At 36.0% G+C, this 6930-nt stretch overlaps 1 pseudogene; it reads left to right on the forward strand.

The window, feature by feature from the left end:
- Nucleotides 1-1360: 1360 nt before the first annotated feature.
- On the forward strand, nt 1361-4542 carry LOC105750476 (annotated as a pseudogene).
- The last annotated feature ends 2388 nt before the right edge of the window (nt 4543-6930 follow it).

Below are 6930 nucleotides of genomic sequence, written 5' to 3' on the forward strand. Positions count from 1 at the left end.
ATAGTTAAGCATATACTTAGTACTTAGTATGGTGATGTAATGGTTGCATGCTCAGTGTGGTGTAGTGATGTAATCTACTGAAGTATTTAAGGACTAGGGCAACTGGGAAGGTTGCCCTCTCAGCCACAGACACAAGAGAAGATGCCAGATTCCAGACTCTATCTTTGACCAGCCACGTTGTAGCTCTCCTGCCTCCTTCACTCCTCCACTAAGACCAAGGACTCGGGCTAATCCTGAGGTCCTTCAGAGGGCTACTCCGAACTTTACAAAGACTAATGTGGATGTAAAGAAGAAGGAAGAGATGACTATGACTCAAAAGTAACATAAGATATATAGATTAGGAATTGTTCTGTTTGTCCTAAGAAATGGGTGGAAATTATAAGGAGGCAATTTAGGCATCATATCAAGAAAGATGTTCAAAAGTGGCAGTAGCATACCTTGAGAGGAGGTGAGTTCTCCCTCCCTGGAGCTCTTCAGAAATAGACTGGATGAACATTTGTCAGGTATGTTATGAGAGCGACAAATTTACCACTGAGATATCCTCTAGCTCTCAAATTCTAAGGTTTTGTGATTCTGTAAAAATTGTTCTGGGTACATAATGACTTTTAAAACAAATATTATGAAGTTGTCAAATGTTTACCAATTTATTCAATCCACCTTTCTCCCAATAACACTATTACTTTCAAAATATTTAAGAGAGTAATTTAGTTATTTACCAAATATTCTCCAACTCCTTGATAAGTCCTGGGGTCCATTTACTCCAGGATCTGAAGATTTGTGATGATCAATAAGGAGCTTTCCAGCTTTAAGTCCTATAACTGAGTCCAATTTTCTAATTTTAAGGAAAGAGGTTTAGGCAAATGAAGTGATTTGATTTTATAGGTTGGTGTGGTGAAGTTACATGGTAGCCAATATAGGAATTATCTAATTTGCCTTCGAACTAGGCACATGTATATAGTAGGATATTTTTAATTTGGAAAAGTGGCCTAAAGTTCAGGTAGCATTATTTTAAGTCATTATAGCAAAAGGACGATTTTCTGTTATAGAGATTTTGAATTTCAAGCAAAGTTTTATCTTGACTGCTTTCAAAACAGAAAAGGAAGGGGAGGGAGGGAGGCCACAGCTGTTGTTTTCGGCAAGTTTGGAGGAAATCAGAATTCAGAAACCTATCCAAGAAAGAAAGTGAAACTGTGAAGGCATCTATTATAAGATACTTCCTTTAATAAACAGTAGAATTTCAGTACCATTTCCCCTAAACACATGCCTTCCCTCATTTCCTTTCCCTAGTGATAAAGTCCGGATCCGGCTGAGGAAACCAGGCAGAGGTAACCCACATCTGCTTCATTGGTCCAGGTGTGAGGAGAAAGACAAAAGAGAAAAGTCATGGAAAAAATTTCATCGTTGCTGGACCTGTGCATCAAACACCACAGGGTGTTGGGAATGGGGTTTTTGAGCTTCTTAACAGCTGGTGGGGAGAGCCTCTTCTCCAATGTGGTGTTCCAATGCCCCTGCAGTGCTACCTGGAACCTGTCCCATCCACTTGTCTTCTTCCTAGTTCCAGCCTTGATCCTCTTCCCTCCGGGCTACTTCCTGAGCTTTCAGGCAGGGTGGGTGATGACTGGCTGTTGTGCCCAGGACCAGGGGGACGCTTTGGGGAACATATCCTACCAGACTAAGCCAGAATGATGTGATTGAATGGCAATGTGATGCCGCACTGTGATAGTCAGTCACTTGAATTGCAGTGGCGCTGCTCGGGGTAGCAACTATGAGTACACTGCCAGTGGGAGAGTGTAGACCCCAAAGCGCTTGTGCCAAGAACTGAAGTCCCACTGTTATGAGAAAGTGCTGAAGACAACTTGCCAGAAAGCAAACCCTGAGGATATCAAAGAGCTCTTGAAGAAGTTCAGGGCTCAATCCCAGGTAAAGACTCGGGGAGAAAATAAAGCGATTCCTATCAGTAGGGGTCAGGGTGGGGCAGATAAAAGGGAAATAGATGGAGAGAGAACACCATTGGACAGAGAAGCCCAGAGAAGGCCTGTAGGAAACTAGAAACTAGTGATTTTCGGAGACTAATTAATGCCTTCTTTCTGCCCACGTTATTTTGTAACTTCTTTCTAGGTAGACTGTATTCAGCGGAATGTGTAGACATTGTTCCTTCACCTCAACTTCTGGAGGAATTAAATTTATAGAAGTCAGGGACGATAGGAGCTTTAAAAAATGCTTTCTGGTGGACTGATAGATGAAACTTTCTAAACTACCTGTTCTTACAACTTCTTTCCTCTCCTTTTTTAGTCTGTTGACTTGGTACTTATTCTTTCAAATTGAATTTTAAAGCTCTCTTCTTAAGGAAGCCTAGTCAGGGATAGAATGGATCTTCATAACTCAGATTTTATTTTGCACCCCTCTAATGTAATCTTGTGAATTAAAAAGACTAAGTCAATGGAAATCTCACCCTGAGTCTTCAATGGAAACTTGCTTTACATAATTGTGTTTGTGTCTTACCCTGAACAGAAACTGTGACTGCTAAATTTTGTATTTCCCAATAAGTTTAGCACAGTGGGTGTTTAGTAAATAATCTACAAACATTTGTTAAGCATCTGCTATGTTCTAAGATTTGTGCTAGACAATGATGATAGAAAACCAAGAATAAAGCAGATATTACCTCAAAGGTTGTTGTTTGTCCCTCATTTTTAAAGAGGACTATGATATCAAGGAGGTGATGCTATGACATGCAAGTGAACTGGATTTTAAGTTAGAAAGGCTGTGCAAGGTCGTCTGCTTCACCTTCCCCTCCAGAGCCATTTGGATCCAGTGGTAAAATATAGATCATGATGACTGGAGATGGCCCTTGATGCAATGGGAGACCTTGGCCTTTTTAAGTTAAGGTTTTCAATAGGTCTCAGTTTAACTAAGGCCACACACATTCAGTGATTAAGGATAGGTAGCAATTGAAGCAAAGAATCTCCTCTTTCATTTAGTCCAAAAAAATCTAAATAAATTAATTTGGGAATTTGCTGATTGAATGAATGAAACTCAAGTTCCCCTACAAGAAAGAATTAATGTGACTACTTAGAATTTATCCTTAGAATCCCATCCTTAGAATCTTCATTCCAATATGCATAAAAAATATTAAATCAAATGAAAGATAAAAATCAACAAGCCTTATGTTCTATTCTCTTTGCCTGGATTGTACTGAGAAACGTAGAACTGCAGTTATTATCCATGAGTGATAACATTATAATCCCTAATGTGGATTTCTCCTGTTGCAGTTTTTGGGTTATAGTTTCTCCAGCCTCATGAATAGTGAAAGACTAATATCTTTTTTTGGGGGGGAGAGGACATTTCTTTTCTTTCTTTGTTATTTTCATTTTCATTATCTTCATTGTTTCTAAATTGTAACCCAGTTGTGTCTTGTTCTTTCCCAAAGGTGGCAGGTTGGATAGTGATAGCTTTCATCCAGGCTTTGTTCATGGCTGCAAAATCCTATACTTTTTATACATCTCCAGTTTTTTTCAGTTCAAGTTCCTGAAAATCTATGAGAAAAAATGGAAAAAGAGGTAGTAAAGATTAAATCGGAGAGGTATGCTACTAAATTGGCAGAAAGGAATGTCAAGTGCTTCTTTGAAAATATTCAGCAAGACAGTGTGAGAAATTCCAAATCCTGCAGAGTGAGAGACGTCAGTAGTGTATAAGATCAATGCTACCTACTGCAGTTTATTGCACAAGTATATTGATATTGTATAGCAGACCAAGAAGAGAAGGTGATAATCAAATTCCAGCTTCTAACTGAGATTGAGGTTTTGAAGCAATTCTCCATGATACTGGTTTAACTATACCAAGAAAATATTATCAATGATCCAAAGAACCTGGATTTAAACTTGGAAGAGATGTCATCCCACAAATAAGACCTCTAAGTCCCAGGGATTTTGATGTCCATTTTTTTTGTATAAATATTAATTTTGCTAATAAATTGGGGCCAAATTTTATTTCTCTTGTGGTGTTGATTTTTTTAAAAATATTTTATAAAATCATAGACTGTTTCAGTTAGAAGAGACTCCAATCTGGTCCTTTCATTTCATAGATGAGGAAATTTAAATTCTCAAAACAATCTGTCACATGTAAAGACTATAGGAGCAAATTGAATAATAAGTAAAAAAAAAAAGATATATATCCAACATTTCTATGGTGATTTAAAGATTGCAAAATACCTTAACCACCAATTTTTAAAATCTTCACAACAATTCTAGAATGTGAGATATAGTTGTTGAGTAATAGCAAGGCAAATTAGGAGCAGAATTAAAGCAAAGAGTCAGCAGGGATAGGAAAAATGTGTGTGTATGTATATCTCTAAATCCAAATCTAAATCTATCCTTTTTTAACTGTAGCCTGCTAGAGGAAGGAGATGAAAGTGGGGAAAAATGATAACGTAAAAAAGATGTGCAGCAGAGAACAAAAGAATAATTTACAATGAAATAATAGACACTGATAAATAGAATTTCTTCTACTGATATATATATATACCAGTTTGAGACAACAAATACCAGTTTGAGAATATATATATGTGTAATATTTGTTATATATTTTGATGTTCTGCTGGGCAGATGACAATGTTCTCTTTTGTTTTGTTTCATTTTATTTTGTATTCCTTTCCTTTCTCTTATTGTTTCTTTATTTAAAGAATTTATTTAAAATAAATTTTTTAAAAAAAGAAAAAAGGATTAATATTAACATCTACTGTCATAAAGTTATTGTCATGAGGATCATATGAGTGAATGTATATAAAGTGCTTTGCAAATTTTAAAGTTCTATATAAATGCTAAATATTTATATCTTCTAATACCTTGGCCCCGAAGAAACAATTGACATTCTCCTTGCTTCCTGTTGCTACTTCCAGGTTCTCCTTTCATTTTTTTGATTGCTTTTTCATAGCAATGTAGAAGTCATTTAGGGGGGAGTTTGAGACAGGAAAATTAGTTAAAGATCATTGCAATAGTAATTTCTAATTCAGCAGGGATGGGGGAAAGTGGAAGAAATGGAAGAAAGGTTCCTACTACACTAATACATATTTACATATACTGTTATGGGCCAGAACTCTGAACTTGAAACAAAGGATTCTTACAAGGTGCTAAGTCAATGGAATTGATAGAGACAATGTTATCTAATTTAGCATGGTTCAGTATGATTGAGTTAATTCTACAAGGAGACATTATGGGCCAGAACTTGAAACAAGGTACTAAAGTGGAACTCAGGAGATAATGGTTAAATCTAGTTTAGCATTGATTTAATCCTACAACAAATAATGGTTTCCTAGTGATATAATGATTGGTCTGTACTCAGTGTGGAGTTTGTAAGCTAGAAGCCTCAGGCAGGGAGATTCAGAGACAAGTGGACAGAAGGCTGGAGGCTGAAGACTGGAGCACAAACCCTTGAACTCAAGATAGATTCATCCCATCTCACACCACCTTAATGGCAAGCTCTCCTCCTTTGCTTTTCCACTGAAACCAAGACTCCAGAAGGCCCCCAGAAAACTAGCCAAGCCCCAAGTGAAGGAGCTGACTTTGAAAGAGATAATTAAGGATTTGGACTTTAACACCTGGCTGCACTTGTGGCAATTACTGAACTGAAACGAAGGCTGCTGCTCCCAGAGACCCCAAGAGAACACTACAAGAGAACATTACAATATACATATATGATACCTATACATACATAAGACATTCCAGTCGCTATGATTTAAATTTTGAAGATGTTAGCACCTAGTGAAAAATCAGAAAAGGCCTCCTCATGGTGGCCATTGACCCTCACAGATAGATAGAGAACCACTATTAAAGACCTCCAAGTAGGTTAGTATGGCTGCTGTGTAAACATGTGTTGAGTTATATAACTACTATATACTAACCAATTGCACCACCAGAGCTCCATCAACTGTGATGAACTTGTCTTTTCTCAACAATGAGGTGATTCAAGGCAATTCCAACAGATTTGAATGGTATTTTCACCTTTTCGCTTGTATGTTTGTTTTTTATTTCTTATGTTTTTCCCCTCTTAATGTGATTTTCTTTATACATGACAGATAAAGAAATATGTTTAAAAGGATTGCACATATTTGCTTGCTATCTTGGAGCAGGGAGAGGTAAGGGAGAGGGGGAGAAAAAATTAGAACCCAGTCTTACAAAATTGAATGTTGAAAACTATCTTTACATGTACTTGGAAAAATAAAATACTATTGAAAACAATAATAAAAAAAGCAAAGATAGACTTGCACAAAATAATGAAGAACAAAATGAGCAGAACCAAGAAATCTTCATATATAGTAATAGCAATATTGTTTTAACAACAGCTTTGAGGGACTTGGTCATTTGAACTATTATAAATACCCAAATTAACTACAAAGGAAGACGTTATTTGTATCCAGAGAAAGATCCAATAAATAGTGTATAGAATGATTTTACTTTTATATATGTATCTATATTTATCTATCCATCCATTCATCTATATATCTATACATAAATACACTTACATATTTGTGCCAAATTGTAGCCATCTGTAGGGCTGGGGGGAGAGAGAAGAAAAAAAGGGGGAAAGGATTACATAATTTTATTGTATATTTAAATATATATATATATATATATATATATATATCAAATATTTATAGCAAGTTGTACATAATAGAGTTGCAGTTTCAATGTGCAACCATTTTTTTTTTTTGATTCTACTCTGTTATAGAAATACTTGGGTTATTTCTTAAATTCAGAATAAAAATATAATCTTAAAAGAAAAAAATTGTATTTTGTTAAATAATGTGGGAAAATGTTTGATAACAGAGATAACAGAGAGGGATCAGCTAATGCCCAACAGTGGGTTTAATTTTTTTTCTTTAATTTTTCAAGCTGGGATGGGTAGAAAAGGGAAAGAGGGGAGGATCATATAAGA

The sequence above is a fragment of the Sarcophilus harrisii genome, chromosome 4, assembly GCF_902635505.1.
Source record: "Sarcophilus harrisii chromosome 4, mSarHar1.11, whole genome shotgun sequence".
In the NCBI taxonomy this organism is placed as follows: Eukaryota; Metazoa; Chordata; class Mammalia; order Dasyuromorphia; family Dasyuridae; genus Sarcophilus; species Sarcophilus harrisii.